This window comes from Hoplias malabaricus, chromosome Y (assembly GCF_029633855.1).
Source record: "Hoplias malabaricus isolate fHopMal1 chromosome Y, fHopMal1.hap1, whole genome shotgun sequence".
NCBI lineage: Eukaryota > Metazoa > Chordata > Actinopteri > Characiformes > Erythrinidae > Hoplias > Hoplias malabaricus.
Genome location: NC_089820.1, coordinates 63,124,131 through 63,141,651, shown reverse-complemented (window position 1 = coordinate 63,141,651; position 17,521 = coordinate 63,124,131).

Below are 17,521 nucleotides of genomic sequence, written 5' to 3'. Positions count from 1 at the left end.
TTTTTGCTTTTCATTAAGTAAATTTGATACCTGGTACCGGGTTCTTGTTTGGTATCTGCTCAATTATGGTTTCAAGTGAGCCAAATAGGGACTCTGCCATGATGAGTAAATTTGCTAAGAGCTGATTGGACAGTGATTGTCTAGTGCAAAAAGGAACCAAGTACCAGGGACCAAACAGTGACTAGAGTCAAGTACAGTTGGGTAGTGTAGGTACCATGTGGTGCAAAATCTAGCATTCCCACGTTTGTCTAGTATTCCCAAACCCGGCTGTGTCCCAAACAGTCCTTTTGTTATGCTCTATATATCCGTGTAAGGTGATTTCTGTCTTCACTGGTGAGTGACAGGGCTGGCAGTCCCTCAGGTGCAAGATTAAGTGATCTGAGACATGCTCGGCAGCCACAATAGCTCCTAGATGATTAATTCTCCAATCCTGATTAGGATCTTCATAGGAAGTGCTTAAAATACAATACTTGGGACTAATTTTGTCTCACCACACACACACACTGTGAGAAAACACACAGGGCCAGGCCGAGTTATTCATGGCTCCGCTTCGACACTACATGCCTGACTAAACACCATAATTAAGACCCAATTTTCCTAACCTGACCTTGGCGATATTTAGCGCTCACCTGCATTTAATTTTCCCGCACTTACTGCGCTCGAAAGAAACTCTCAATTACCGCATTATCTACATATTAATAGGGCATTATGTATGGCATTGGAGGGCGTGCCGCGCTGGTGCTGCGCTCGATAATAAGCCCTCATACATTCAAACGATCCGCCGGAGACAGCGTGGGTAATGAAACACAAAGAGACACTGCTAATGCACTGTTACCTAACAATCAACGCCTAACGAACGCAAAGAAACATCTCGGGAACTTATTTAATTTTGTGATTTAAGAAATATATCAGTATACAGACGGATGGCCACTTTATTAGAAACACCCTAATTGTGTTCTTCTAATTCCACACACTGACTAAATGATTTAAAACCCTTGTTTTCCTCTCTATTTTCCTCTGGCCATTTTATTAGAAACCCCTGCCTTCCACTTTCTACTTCCTCTGACTTGCCACTTTATTAGAACCCCATCCCTTCACCTTCCTCTCACGTTTGTGTTTCTGTACCTGCAGAAAGGGTTTAGGATACTCTCCGCTGAGTGTGTGGGTGCTTCATTTTCTGTAATGATGTGGTTCTTAGAGTCTCAGCTAAAAAGCACTAGCTTTGCCTTAGTTTTCCTGTTGCTAAGAGGGTTTATAAGACAGAGTGCTCTGAGCCAACATTTCCAATGTCTATATAATGAAATAAGAGCTCAAACCTACAATAAGCGGTCAAAGCTAAATGATCACCACTTACTCTGACATATGACAAGTGTGACATATGAAATCTTTGCTCAGGCAGTGGGGGGAGGGGAGCAGTTTGTGTTCTCATACAAACACACACACACACACACACACACACACCCCTGGCCCAGCCCACAACCGCCCCCCACACACACGCACAATTGACTTTCTGCCAGTGCATTTTGCTGCCGCTGCAGGACCTGACATTTAATGATCTTTAGACAGAGTGATGTCACATTTATCAGTCTTCATCAGAGCGGACTGAGCCCAGTCCTCCGAGTGTAAATACAGCCTCCTTGACACACACCCACACGCACACACACACACACACACTTGATTTTGTTATATATTAGATATTTAGGTAGACATTTCTTTCTATGACCATATGTAATGCATTCAATCTCTACAACAGGTCTTTAAACAAACAAACAAACAAACTTCTTTTTTGTTGTCTATTACCACATTTTTTGTGACACTGAATATTGCAAGACATTGATTAGAAATTAAACTTGGAGGGTGATATCTGCATATATCTGCCCTAATTTATAATGTTAATAATTCCAGCCTTGGGAGGATGGGGGTTGAGCATGTGTGTCCTCTGAGACTCGTGAAGCCAAGCCACCGCTTCTTTTCAAACTGTCAACAATATGTCACCATTGTTCAGCTTAATGCACAGGAGGTGAATGCAAACTGCCCAGATCTGTCACATCAGTTGAACAATGCTCATGGTGGGGCTCCCTAGGATGCCCTGAGTACGGAACCTCTGATCTCCTGATGATAGAATCATCATTTAGATCACTGCACCAATCAGAAGCCCAGTAATAAGAGTCTTAAGCCTAATGCAAAACCTAAATATACACACATTGTATTTATCTCTATCCTTCTCTCTCGCTCGCTTTCTTTCTTACTTACTCACCATCACTCTCACACCCTCTCACACAATCGGGACAATTAAGCAGCGTGGACGTTTGTGGCCCAGATGGCACGGCGCTAATCCTAATCCTCCTAAAGCCGGTGAAACTTCAGCCAATTCAGCTTTTTTTCCCCTCAGCTGCGTGGTCTATGTCCTCGAAGAGTGCATTTCACCGTCTTTTAACAGACCACCGTAAGCCCTCCAATGATATTTCTGCCACACGCTGAACAGTGCTGTCTATTACTGGGATTATTAGGTGCTGAGCGCAGCGTGGGGCTGGTGTGTATACATAGAGCCAAAAAAACAAGGCCAATTAGAGTGTGTGTGTGTGACGTCTCTGTAATGACCCGCTCGGTGGGGCATAGGGCATGAATCAGACCCGGTGGGGCTACTGTTGTCCAATGGAAACCTGGTGATACAGGCTTATCTGTGTTCATAACCCATCATTAGCCTCTTTGACCAATCATTTGTAGGCACCCTTTTGAGGGTAATTCAATCGCCCAATGGCTACTGAGTGGACAGAGTGGACAGCCATTTGTTTGAATATTGCTGTGGTGATAGTGGTGGGGTCAGCACAAGATTTCAGGAATGGATACATTATGCAAAGTTTTTATTTGATCTATTTATTTATTTGTTTGTTTGAAACGACTTTTCCCTTGGGGTCTACACAAATTTTAGTGGTTTCCAAGTGGACGTATGGTCTGAATTCCAACTGTGAGGGCATAGCCCCCCCCACCCCCACACACATATGGCATCCAGCTTTACACAACTAGAGGTAGACCCTCCTTTGATTCTGTTTGAGTGGAGCATCAAGAGCCTTCATTTCCCAGAGCAGCTCGCCTGTTATATAAAAATAAAATCATAATGGAGGAGTCTGGTGGCGCGATGTCGCTGAGAATGAATTGGGCCTGATGGTCCGGCTTTCTGTGGGCTTTATTAGCCCAGTGTAAGAGTGGTGATCCAGGGCCTAGGTGGCTTTCCCCTCCTGCAGATTTATGGGGGAATAATGCACCTTGGCCCAGCTTCCTCTCGCCCTCAACACCATATCCTATTAACCTTGGTAATGTTTATCAATTTAAGTATGGCCACTGGTGTAATATGTCTGAAATAACGTTATTGAAACATTGACCCGTTGGTTGCGACCCGGGGCTGGGATGTGATTGCTGAGCTGGAGGTCGAGAGGAGGGCGAACCGAGCGGAGGACACCCTGGGCATTACCTTCCCTCCCACACACAGCATTCTGCACTAATTTCGTCACGGGACGGTGGTGGGTAAGGGACGCTGAGCTCATGGACGGGGGTCATATGCTGTGCACTGCTGTGAAACATCGGTTAGTTGTGTTTGATGGTTATCAGCGCTTGTCCATTAACCTCTGCCATGATCACGTCATTACACAGATGAGAACATGAGAATCTTCAGTGATCTTTGTGGAAAATGTCTGAACAGAGAGCAGCAGGAAAGAGAAATTTGTCTAAAGCAAACGCAGTTAGTGACGAGGAGTCGACTCTTGAAGAATCGTTTCTTTGAGCTTCTGGGAGTCGCTTGTGTCAAACGTTGGCCAATGATTCATACAGTTGAAGCTTGTGGAGTCGAATCAGTCCTGGCTCGCAAGGGTTAAAACTTATAACAATAAATGACTAAAATGAGTCTAAAACGAATACACATTTTAATCAAAAAACTAAATCTTAATCAAAAATCAGCTGCCAAAATGGACACAGAAATCCAGACGTCTATCTACTTGTCTTCTATAATTCCACCGAATGTACACCATCAAATGAAATGCTCTGGAGCAGCTGCACATGGGTGGAACTGCTTTCTCCAGAGGGAAGGACCTTCATTTAATTCTTTGGCATGGGTTGTGGTGCCATCAAATCCTCACAGACTTGTTCCAAAAGAACAGAAGCTCTGGACACTCTGCATAAACCCATGACTTCTCGAAGTTCTCGATGTGGAGGTTAATGTAATGGTCATGGGAGGTGTATTAAGCAGTCTGTCCTCTGTTGAGGAGGATACTGAGTGTTGACCTAGTGTTTTGGAGGCTTATAGCTTTGTGGCATAAACAAAGCGCTTTTTCCCCCCGCTTAATTCTGCAAGTTGAGCACAAAATCCTGAGTGAATAATTTAAACTTGACCACAGGCTAGTGTTTCTATACTGATTAAACCTCATGAGTGTTTAATAACAACAGAATAGGAGCGTCAGCGCCAACGGGAAAAGAAATACTTCACGTAATGTAGATAAATGAAACATAAATGCAGAGATATGGAGTCAGATTAGCGCTGTGCTCACTGATCTTTAGAGGTGCAGTCTTTATCTGGAAGATAATCCACTTGCATAAGGAAGGGGGAAGTTAAAGGAAAATAGTCAAACTGCTCAAATGATTATTGAAATTTGAGAAGAAACTCAAACTCCTAACGACCGTGCAAGACCTGACAGAGCACCCAAACCGTCTTCTCCCTGTTTGTTGAGGGATAAGAAAACCAAGCTCTGAGATCTGTGAGGAGACAGCTGAACACCATGGGTCTGAAAGGACATGTAGAATCAAGACGCCCTTATTTGGAAAAGGAAATAGACACAAAAGAAGAACAAATCAATAGTTTGGTGTTCTCAGGGAAGTGAACTGACTGCAGTAGAGCTGAGTGTTTGGGATTCTTTGGACTGTGAAACTCTGGAAGTGTGAATAACTCAAGTTCTAAGGCTGGATCATGGAACACAGCTTGGAAGAACATCCCTGGTGTCTCACTGTTCCCTTTGAGATGAACGTGAGGGTGAGATTTTTGACATTTGCCAACATTTCCTGCTGAATGTGGCTCTAAAAAACTGCAGGAGTCATGTCCTGGAGACTTCTGGTCCCCACAATGTGCAAAATACATGCCTAAACACACACAAATGGTGCTTTTCCACCACGTGTCTGGCTCTACACGATGCGACTCGACACGGCTCGACTTGCACAGCTCCCCCAGCAAAATGGAGCCAGTGACATCACAAAGCCCGGTCTCTTTGTGACATGAATAACTGGCTTTGAAAACCACAACAAAGTTAGGCGCTGTTTGCTCATCATGTTTTTACATGTTGTTTTTGTTTTTTGGACTGAAGTGGAAATTTTTGTCGGCCGTCTGCCGAAGGAGCATATACACCTCCTCAAAACACCCTGAGGTAAAGCTAGGAGCTGCCATTGTGAGTCCGGTAAAAATAAACGTGAAAGTTGCTGTAACTTAAGAGATTTTACAAGTGGCAGTTTGTGCTGGACTTGAATGAATGATTGACATGGCTCTGGCCAATCAGCGCTCTGCAGGGTTTACACATCACCATTTAGTACCTACTCAGCACGGTTAGAACCCGGTGTGAGCAGGGACTGAAACAGTACCTTGTTCCAGGGACTAGGTACCAGATTTGGCCAGTGGAAAAACAAAAGAGCCGAGCCGTGCAGAGTCGAGTAAAGTCGTGTAGGTTCCATGCAGTGGAAAAGCGCCAAAGCACACACATACCAACCCAGATTCATCCACTTTAAACAGTGCTTTTTAAAATCTTTTGGAGCTTAGAATTAGGTTTATTGTTAAGTTTGGTCTTAGTTTTATGGCTGATGTTTCATGCTGGGTTGCCAGATACTCACATATGCTAAAATTTGTACACTATTTAGAATTCACACACTGATATTGTGTGCAAACTCTAATTCCAACCTATCCTCCGTGACTCAGTAAAAATACAGAAGCCCAAATCATCCCATGACCACAGCAATAAATGGAGAAATAGGTCGAAGAGCCACCCAGAAAACCCCCCCCATTCCCACCATCGTCTCTTCCCACCCTAACAGAACATACCTCTGCCAATCTTTCCCGAAGCTCCAGTTGAGCCACAAATCCACCTCAGCTGTGAAATCACTTAATAACTTGATGATGTGGAAGACCAGGAAATGGGTCAGTTGAGGCAAGGCAGCGGGGCGGCTGTTTCTTTCCTGACCATTCTCTGAGACATATTTAACAACAGAAATACTGATAATTCACTACTTACGTGGACACATTTTATACATTCTGCATGTTTTGAAGCTGTGTAATGGACACTAATGTGTTTCATATCCTTACAGTGTAAGCGCTTGTTGTCGTACGTGGGTGAAATAAAGGCTTTGTATTGGTGCATCTTCCATGTGTTTTTTGTTTAAAGGAGATGCAACAACAAGATTTCCAAATATTAGCACATATTTTACTATTAATAGCAGCCCATTATTTTTAACATTAGTTTCACTAATTCTACATACACTGTATGTTTTGTACCTGAAGAAGGATTACAGAAACAGTGCTGTAAACTGTTGTGGGAGAATATTATACATAAACACATTGTGGTTTATAATTTTATTGAGCTTAGAGTTAGAATTATGTTTAAGATTAGGGTTAGGTTTAGGGTTGGGGTTAGGTTCAAGATATAGGGTAAATATTAAGGCTAATTTCTCAGGGGCCAATTATAAACAGTACTTCGTAGGATTCCTGAGAATGGCCTCTTAGTAACATATATATGACATCGCTTTGAAACAAGGTGCGGAGACCTGGTACAACTCTTGTAAATCAGCCAACTTTGAATCCTGGAGAAATGTGTGACTGCTTAACCATCGCCCATGGTGTGTACTGAGGTAAAATACACGTAGCTCCTCTTCCAGGCACACTACAGCTCCCACACTGCAATTCATATAAAGATATATGTTAATAATGTCTCACCATGCAGTTGATGTGTAATGAATGTAGTCGAAATAAGCTAAACACTCCTAGAGACATTGACATAAATTTAATTAACAACTGTGATTATTATCACTTCTTTGATCAAACATAATTCCCTGATTAAACCTTTACCCAGTTCTTCATACTCACATCCCTTTAACAAACAAAGTGTTTTTATGGAAGCAGAAGTGGTTCTTCTACTGCACTGCTCCAAGAAACTGTTTGTAGCGCCTTTATTTTTAACATTGTACAGTGAAATGTGAGATGGAGCACACAGAAGGCTCTGATTCTGCTCGGATTTATTACACAATGTGCAATGTGAACATGCACACACCGTGACTCCTCTAGCAAACAATTTCAACTCAAGTTCATTCCTGTACAACTAGAGCAATGGACATGGAATAATTTAAACTTGCTTCCCTTTGGTCGATGACGTTTTTGTTTCAAGATTCACGTACCTCCACATTCCTGTATCTCAGGGAATTTGTAGTCTGTGTCGCCTCATATTTATACCCAAGTGAAACTGGATCAGGAATAGTCATGAATGGGGTCCCAGTTTCAAAAAAGTTAAACAAAATGAGAACATGTTTCTATCATATATCGGTTTAAGGCTAACTTTATTTCCAAAAAAACAGAACGAAAAAGAACACATCCAACGCTTCCAAGCTTTTATTTTAGCCTCAGTTTCTCGCCATCATTAGCACAATTAAAGGTGGCAGAGTGTCTGTAGTGTGTGTACAGCTGTCTCCGAAGCACTGTTTGTTTTCCACGGTGCTGCCTCACGTAAGCCGACAGGGAAAAGGGTGAGAACTGCCCTCTGTTTAATGTCTCGCTGACGTATGCCAAAGCACGGGAGGAGAGCTAAAGCTGATAGATGGATAAGTGCATAGAGAGAGTGAGAGTGTGTGTCTATTCCTGGCTGGTGGGTTGGTGGGGGCAGTGTTTTGACAGGAGCCATGCTGGGCTTGGGCTAATCAGCAGGGAGACGACGTGTTGAAGCATCTCTCCTTCTTCCTTCTTTAATGTGGGACGCACTGACTCAAGGCACGCGCTGGGAGACTGTAACAACCCTACACTCCGCACAACGTCAAAGACGCTTTCCTTTAATAACGAGCTCTTGAAGGACCTGCCGAGAGACCTTGTGTCATTATGCCATGAATTACACTTGTCGTTGACGATTAACTGTTGGCCGCCTTGACGTTTGGCTTAGATACTGCAGGGACCCTGTCGGAAACAAAAGATTTGGCGTACTAGACAGATATTTCTCGGTTCACAGACGATACAAACAGCAAAGCAGTGTAAATGTGTCTTAAAGGGGCCCTTAAGGCTTGACTGTGTACTAGTAAAGCTACAGTACCTTCAGAGATGACATTATATTCAATAAATAAGGGCCAACCTAATATGGTGTCTTATTACTATGTAATTACACATGTAACAACACGTGATATATTCACAAACATGAACATTCTTTAATCACCAATGCATAACATGTATAAAGCTTAGTATAGAACTACTATATAAGTTTAGTATAACTATGTAATAAATATATAATTGCATGTAATTATTTTGGAATGAATTTGGAGTTGCATTATAAACACATACTAAAAATCATATTAATACAAAAGTACATTAAATGGGAGTCCAATTTGTGCAGAACTCTTTAATAAACAATTTAATCAAGGTTTTCAGTTTTCATTTTTAATTAATGACAGAAATAACTACAGACTTCTGAGGGTTACGAATTATTCAGCACAATTTTGGCGGATATCGTTCTTGCTTATTGTTTTTCATTTCCATTTTCTCACAAACCCATTTCAATTAAGAGTGCCTGCTTCATTAGGTGTTAGTAAAATCTTGTGGATGATTAAGGAGCGATGTTTGGGAGCGCTCAGGGGTCTTAGAGCAGTCAGGAATGTCAGATAGACTTACGGCAAATACATATCAACGGTGAACAAATAAGTCGCCCAGGCAATTGAGCCTGAAACAAGCTGTAAATAACTTCCTCCTGCTGTAGCAACACGACCACGCACAGCAGCAGAGAGGAGCGAGAGCGGAGCCACAAGCTGATTCTGGGGCAGCGGAGTTGGGCAGGAGCCAGGAACAGCTGTAGCTCATCATTTATCACCCATGCAAAGGTCGATCATTTAAAGCGGGGGTATCTCCGAAGGAAAATGATTAGGCTCTGTATGGATGGAGGAGACTGCTGAAAACAAACGTAAGACGCAGCTCACGTGCAGATCCCACGCAAATCCGGCGTCGATTTGCAGCTCTTCACAAAGCAGGCTGCAGGTCTGCTCTCCCCCAAACGCTCAACTCTGTCTCCCAAGAGTTTCCCGGAGAGTGCTGCAGCACAAAGGTTGTGAGGGAGAGAGCGAGAATCAGAGAGAGCACTAAGGAGAACTGAGGCAAGGGGTAGTTTAGTTTCACAGTAATTACTTCTCGTGCTTCTCCCTTGCAGTTTAAACGTTTAGAAACTTTAAATCAATGCCATGTATATGTTTGTGGAGTAGAAGACATTGTGGAGGACAAAAAGCAGAGAATACAACCCACCATTTGTCAAACCACCATTTAAATATCTCTAAAATAGCAATTTTACTTTGTATGAATCCTATATTTTAGTCAAATAAAATATGCAGTATTTCGCCTTGAGCCAAACAACTTTTCTATCATAACTTTCTGTTTACTCCCTCATTCTCAGTCCTGTTTAATGCAACATAGCTTTAATTAGAGTATGGTCCACTCTCAGACTAACACATCATAGTGCGGACCCAGTGAATGTGATACAGTACGTCGTCTTGAACTTTCCCCCATCTGGAATAAGTCGTTTTTTTTCACACATGGAGGAGCCGAATCCATCCCTCGGCTGGAGGGAGATGTCCAAGTTAATGGAGCACGGTAAGGGGAGTGGAGTGGTGTCCCGGTCCCCAGCGAGGGGCTGCCTGACGTCAGCTGACCCGATCTCTGGGCGTCCAGTCTCAGCGGTGCTCCGAGAGAATCGCTGACATTTGCTGTGTCTCTTCTCTCTGCAGGAACACTGCGACTTTGATGGAAGAAAGTGTGCAGGCGGGAACATCACTGAAATGTCCCACTGCGTCCCAGAGAGGACTCTGAGATCTCCGTAGTCCTCCCTGCAAGACGGATTCTAACCTTGCAGTCTTGGCTTTGCAGGAGGCTTTTGGACTGAATCATTGAGAATGCTTAGAACATTTAAACTAGATCTCCAGGGCTAGTACATATTTTACTAAAACAGCTGCACTGCATTTCATAATTATTATACTTTTTCTCAAAGGCGGAAACACAAATACCTCCCTCCACACTGTGTAGTGCACAGTGTAGGTCATAAAATAACTGTTTCTGCTCTAAAATAGGGCAGTGTATGTTCGATTATTAAGGCATTCATGTTCCTCTGTCTAACGTTTAGTGCACTTTCTGAGTGTACAGTATTAAGTGTTAGTTTATAACCTGTGAAGTGTACTAAGATTAGTGTCTATAGAATTGGGATGCAGCCATTAAGTTTAAACAAGCACAACCACTGCCATTTCTCACTGTTTGGAGCTTGCAGTTAGATTTAGGGTTAGCACTGGGGTTAAGGGGAAGATTTATTGCTGATTTTTCACTCTGGGTTGCCAGAAATTCACACGAACATCCTCAAAAACATACACATTTTACAAATGTCAGTAAACACTCTACGAATCCTGGGAATGGTCTTTTAGTAAAACGTGTAAACTTACCTGGAAACCAAGCTGAACATTTGGTGCACACACCTGGGGATATCCCACGTGCTGGACTTACAGCTTAGAGAACAGCTAAGTCGAATTTTCTGGGTCCTGGGTTCAATCATCGCCCCCGGTCACTGTCTGTGAGGATGAATGAATGTTGAGCCGAGTGTGGTTTTATGGTCAGAAACTGACCACGGATGATGGGATAGAGCATGCCTCACACAGACTGGCCATCAGCAGATGGCCTCCAGTCTCGAAGGTGGATGCACCAGGTTAGTGTTTCTAATAAAGTGGCCGCATAATGTAAAACGTAGATGGCGTCTTGCGAAGACAGTTTCCGTCTCGTTCCGGCAGTGTCATTATGAAATCCCCTTGGTTGGTTGGTTTGATGATTTTGTCGAGGCATGGAAAGACCCGGAGTGGCTGGAGGAGAGGAGCTCCACAGCTGTTGTCTCAGAGCTCCTCGGAGGGTGATTCTGTTTCATCTGGTTGATCAAGCATGCTGCAGTGCTTCATATGCAGCCGGGAGTCCTCCACCGCTGGGGAGCCGCACGCACACCTGCAGACCACTATTACCCAAGATATCCATCATCCATCATAGTGCCCTCAAAGCCCACCACAAGACAGGATGGGAGGAACGTACCTGGCCTACTTAAAGGGACCAAGACCCCATGAATGATTGCTGTATACTCTGTTTGTACTCTGTCTGCGTGTCATGGATACATCAAGAGAACTTCGGCAAGGTAGTTGTTCTCAGTGTTTTTCAGCTATTCTTTATATGTTCTTATGATGACCCTACACATCCTTGACATGAATATACTGCTTAGCTCTTGAAGCACATTAGCCAAGACCCCAATCTTACCATGCTTCCAAACTGGGAGAGTGAGGACCAACACATGCTTCCTCCAATATGTTTAAACCTCTTTGCTTCTTCTGGAACTGCTGCTGTAGTTTGTTAACAAATAAAGCATAATGAAAAATGTTCATTGACAACCTATTTTTCACAATAAACATCAGACAAGAACTAGATAAATATTGCACCTTACTCTGATGAATAAAAGCTAACGCATGGCTCAGTATTTCTAATCTGAAAACAGAAAACTGCAAGGGAATCAAAACAGGAAAATGCTCGGTCTTCTGAATGTTGTCAGAGGAAGGACGCTCAAGAAAATGACTTTTTGGGGGTTCACTGACTCTTCGTTATCTACGTTTACTTTGAATTTATTCAACTGCTCTCTTTCCGTGAACAGAGATGCTAGTTAGTGGGTTTGGGGGAAGAGCTTTTTTTAAAGACACCAACAGTTGATGTCCTGTGTTGTAATAACAACTGGATTCCACTAGAGGCACTGTGTCTAACTGAACTGGGCCGAGGGTTCGTTGCACTCACAGCTTGCTCTTTCACTCAAACGAATCCTTGGGAGAAATCCAACTAAAGAATTCAATCTTCTGTTCAAAGCCCATTTGGAGGGCACATGATGGAGAGGTTCATGGGAGAATAATATACAAAACGAATGGAGTTCAGATGGAAAACAGAACCCCACCTTAAGACAAGACGCTTTCTCAAGGCCCCTGTAACACGACTAATACATGACTTGGAACAGCTTGGAGGTCTAAAGGGAGGCGGCGTCAGGGAGCCGTTCTCCAGCAGTCATTGTCCTCACTTTGGAGAGGTTTGTTTGCTTACCTTTCACACAGTAATAATAGCACGAGGCTCTGGTGAATATTATTTATCTTGATGCTCATTATTCATCTCCACAACACACCTGAGGGAGACGTTCCATCGCGAGATGAATGCTAATGACGCCGTCGGCTCCAAAGTTCACGCCAAAACTTTGTTGCCTTCTCTTTAAAGCTTTGAAAACGATGCAAAGTAACAAAGAAAAATATCAAAGATGCTGTTTTTATTCCCTTACCAGTCTTTGGATCTGTTAAAAAAATGTATTGTAGTGAACCCCACTGATGTGTGCTTATTGCCTCCGAATGGGAATGAGATGCTAAATCTATTTATAGCTGTTGAGAATCTTCAATACCTACTGTTTTCTTCCAGGGACTATTTATATTTCTGGCCTACAAATATACTTCACAAGCAGTTTCCTTCCCGACGCTGTAAAAAGCTTTCAGGGTAATGTACAGTAACCCTCTTACTGCTAATTGCTCCATTTGAGATCACAGTATTTCGGCAGTGACTCAGATCAGCTTAATTTCTGCTTAAGTCATTTTCATCGGGGACTCAATAGACGCCTGTTGTGCTCTCGCTGGCCGTTTAGGATTATGTGTGTTTTTCACGGACCGAGCAAAATGTATTTTAAGCATCTGGACTCCGCAGTGGAGAACCCTCGGGGCCTTCTAGGCCTTTAGAGAAGGGGCACTGTGAAGTACATTCAATTTTATTGAAATTAAATTTCATTTCACTGAATTACGATCTTCTCCAGGGTTCTTGGGGTTGTGGGATCATATTTTGCCTTGGGTCACTGTCTGTGAGGAGTGTGGTGTGTTCTCCCTGTGTCTGCGGGGGTTTCCTCCGGGTGACTGTCTGTGAGGAGTGTGGTGTGTTCTCCCTGTGTCTGCGTGGGTTTCCTCCGGGTGACTGTCTGTGAGGAGTGTGGTGTGTTCTCCCTGTGTCTGCGTGGGTTTCCTCCGGGTGACTGTCTGTGAGGAGTGTGGTGTGTTCTCCCTGTGTCTGCGTGGGTTTCCTCCGGGTGACTGTCTGTGAGGAGTGTGGTGTGTTCTCCCTGTGTCTGCGTGGGTTTCCTCCGGGTGACTGTCTGTGAGGAGTGTGGTGTGTTCTCCCTGTGTCTGCGGGGGTTTCCTCCGGGTGACTGTCTGTGAGGAGTGTGGTGTGTTCTCCCTGTGTCTGCGTGGGTTTCCTCCGGGTGACTGTCTGTGAGGAGTGTGGTGTGTTCTCCCTGTGTCTGCGTGGGTTTCCTCCGGGTGACTGTCTGTGAGGAGTGTGGTGTGTTCTCCCTGTGTCTGCGTGGGTTTCCTCCGGGTGACTGTCTGTGAGGAGTGTGGTGTGTTCTCCCTGTGTCTGCGTGGGTTTCCTCCGGGTGACTGTCTGTGAGGAGTGTGGTGTGTTCTCCCTGTGTCTGCGTGGGTTTCCTCCGGGTGACTGTCTGTGAGGAGTGTGGTGTGTTCTCCCTGTGTCTGCGTGGGTTTCCTCCGGGTGACTGTCTGTGAGGAGTGTGGTGTGTTCTCCCTGTGTCTGCGGGGGTTTCCTCCGGGTGACTGTCTGTGAGGAGTGTGGTGTGTTCTCCCTGTGTCTGCGTGGGTTTCCTCCGGGTGACTGTCTGTGAGGAGTGTGGTGTGTTCTCCCTGTGTCTGCGTGGGTTTCCTCCGGGTGACTGTCTGTGAGGAGTGTGGTGTGTTCTCCCTGTGTCTGCGTGGGTTTCCTCCGGGTGACTGTCTGTGAGGAGTGTGGTGTGTTCTCCCTGTGTCTGCGTGGGTTTCCTCCGGGTGACTGTCTGTGAGGAGTGTGGTGTGTTCTCCCTGTGTCTGCGTGGGTTTCCTCCGGGTGACTGTCTGTGAGGAGTGTGGTGTGTTCTCCCTGTGTCTGCGTGGGTTTCCTCCGGGTGACTGTCTGTGAGGAGTGTGGTGTGTTCTCCCTGTGTCTGCGGGGGTTTCATCCGGGTGACTGTCTGTGAGGAGTGTGGTGTGTTCTCCCTGTGTCTGCGTGGGTTTCCTCCGGGTGACTGTCTGTGAGGAGTGTGGTGTGTTCTCCCTGTGTCTGCGTGGGTTTCCTCCGGGTGACTGTCTGTGAGGAGTGTGGTGTGTTCTCCCTGTGTCTGCGTGGGTTTCCTCCGGGTGACTGGTTGATCCATTAGCAAAGACCACAGACTGCTGCAAAGAAGGTTAAACATTATCAATGTCTGTGGTCATGTTTGCCACCTTTGGCTAAGCACTAACATAACATTAGAAATCCCATAGGGCACCAGCAGAGAGGAGCTTTACCCTACAGGCAATAGGGGTCAAACTGAAGGCCTTACTCTAAAAAACAAGGCAGGCCAGTGATTCTCACCTGGCAATTTACTTAGTCTATTACTGCAAGGGTCTTTTTCTCCTGTCGTTGTGGAGTGTAGCATTTTCTCACCTGGGTCTGACAGTTGAAAGGATTTCCTGCAGGGAACAACAAACCTTTCTATCGTTCTGTTTATTTCTTCATAATTTCTCAGGTAAACAAATCACTTTTGCTGGCCACCGACTGTTATAAGTCTGTATTAAGTGCAGACTCAAGTAATTTGTTTTTGCGATGATGGCAACCCAGTGTATTGTTTCGGAGACGTGGATTGTAATTTCTGCCTGAGGTTTGAGATTAGTATACAGGGTATTGATTGACACACACCTACGTGTGCAGCCTTCAGCTCGGCTCGGAGAGAGCGGAGCGTGATGTACGAAACTTTGGTTGAGAACAAAGGTTTAACCCTTTCGAGGTTGGGAATTGTAACAGTTGTTTTTTCACTATTGACATGTTAATGCCAGAGTCATGTCTAGAATTCCATTTACATTTGCTTTGTATATATTTTTTTAGCTTCTTATACCCCAGCTCTAGTCCATCACTCACTCACTCACCCAAACACACACATTTCCCCTTTGGGAAACTAGAAAACTCAGCGGAATCCCACACAGACACAGGGAGAACAGTCGCACTGCTGCATTCATTCATTCATTATCTGTAACCCTTATCCAGTTCAGGGTCACGGCGGGTCCAGAGCCTACCTGGAATCATTGGGCACAAGGCAGGAACACATCCTGGAGGGGGCGCCAGTCCTTCACAGGGCAACACACACACACATTCACTCACACACTCACACCTACGGACACTTTTGTGTCGCCAATCAACCTACCAACGTGTGTTTTGGTCTCCGGAGCACCCAGAGGAAACCCATGTAGACACAGGGAGAACACACCACACTCCTCACAGACAGTCACCCGGAGGAAACCCACACAGACACAGGGAGAACACACCACACTCCTCACAGACAGTCACCCGGAAGAAACCCACGCAGACACAGGGAGAACACACCACACTCCTCACAGACAGTCACCCGGAGGAAACCCACACAGACACAGGGAGAACACACCACACTCCTCACAGACAGTCACCCAGAGGAAACCCATGCAGACACAGGGAGAACACACCAGACTCCTCACAGACAGTCACCCGGAGGAAACCCACACAGACACAGGGAGAACACACCACACTCCTCACAGACAGTCACCCGGAGGAAACCCACGCAGACACAGGGAGAACACACCACACTCCTCACAGACAGTCACCCGGAGGAAACCCACACAGACACAGGGAGAACACACCACACTCCTCACAGACAGTCACCCAGAGGAAACCCATGCAGACAGAGGGAGAACACACCAGACTCCTCACAGACAGTCACCCGGAGCGGGAATCAAACCCACAACCTCCAGGCCCCTGGAGCTGTGGGAGTGCGACACCTACCTGCTGCGCCACCGTGCCGCCCTCGCACTGCTGCAGTAAAACCCAATTGGAAACTATCAGTAAGAATGTCCAGAACAGTAAATGAAGACCAAATCTAAGACCAAGGCCACCTCGAATACAATGTGCAGTTGGTGCAATAAAAGAAAAAAACCCGTATAATCGGATTCAGCTTCTATATCCCTTTAACCTTCCATCCTGACAGGCAAACATTCAATAACTCTCCGATGGTTGACTTTACAAGAATTCCAGATACATTTAATCAGCTTTTCCGAATGCTCCGAGGTAAGCCAAGGGTTTTATTGCAGCTATTAATATTTAGCACCTTCAGTTCCTCCTTCAGATCCTCATGGAAGCCAGGCTTTGACAGTGCCGCTTTGTTGACTGATTTTCAGTCGAAGCTGTTCTGATGAAGGTGTTGATATGTGTATGTAAATGGTGTTGGGAAATGGTACACAGGCACATTAGCGATGCATAGATATGTCAACAGTAATGAAGAGAATTCCAGTGGGGATTTACACTGCCTTTATTCACTCAGGTCAAAGCCACATAGAGAATGACGTTTGGCATGTCGTCATAACTGAAGATCTGGGCCCTTGACTCATGAAAGCCTTCGCCGCATCCTTCACAAGACGCTAAGGATCTCACCTCAGTTCAAATTGAGATGAACAGAGTAGGTTCCTCCACAGAGAAATCCACAGTTCCTAATACTGTCAGAAAAAGAAGCCATAAAGGTACGTGGTTGTACAGAGAGTGTAAATGCCCCTTCAGAGGTACAGCTAGCGTCTTATAGTCTGTTTATGTACCTCAGAGTTATATTAAATTCTCTTTTCCAGAAGGGTAGTTGGATGTTAGAATATATTCATTCCTTCATTCATTATCTGTAACCCTTATCCAGTTCAGGGTCGCGGTGGGTCCAGAGCCTACCTGGAATCATTGGGTGCAAGAGGGGAATACACCCTGAAGGGGGCGCCAGTCCTTCACAGGGCAACACACACACACATTCACTCACACACTCACACCTACGGACACTTTTGAGTCACCAATCCACCTACCAACGTGTGTTTTTGGACTGTGGGAGGAAACCGGAGCACCCGGAGGAAACCCACACGGACACGGGGAGAACACACCACACTCCTCACAGACAGTCACCCGGAGGAAACACACACGGACACGGGGAGAACACACCACACTCCTCACAGACAGTCACCTGGAGGAAACCCACGCAGACACAGAGAGAACACACCACACTCCTCACAGACAGTCACCCGGAGGAAGCCCACGCAGACACAGAGAGAACACACCACACTCCTCACAGACATTCACCCGGAGGAAACCCACACAGACACAGGGAGAACACACCACACTCCTCACAGACAGTCACCCGGAGGA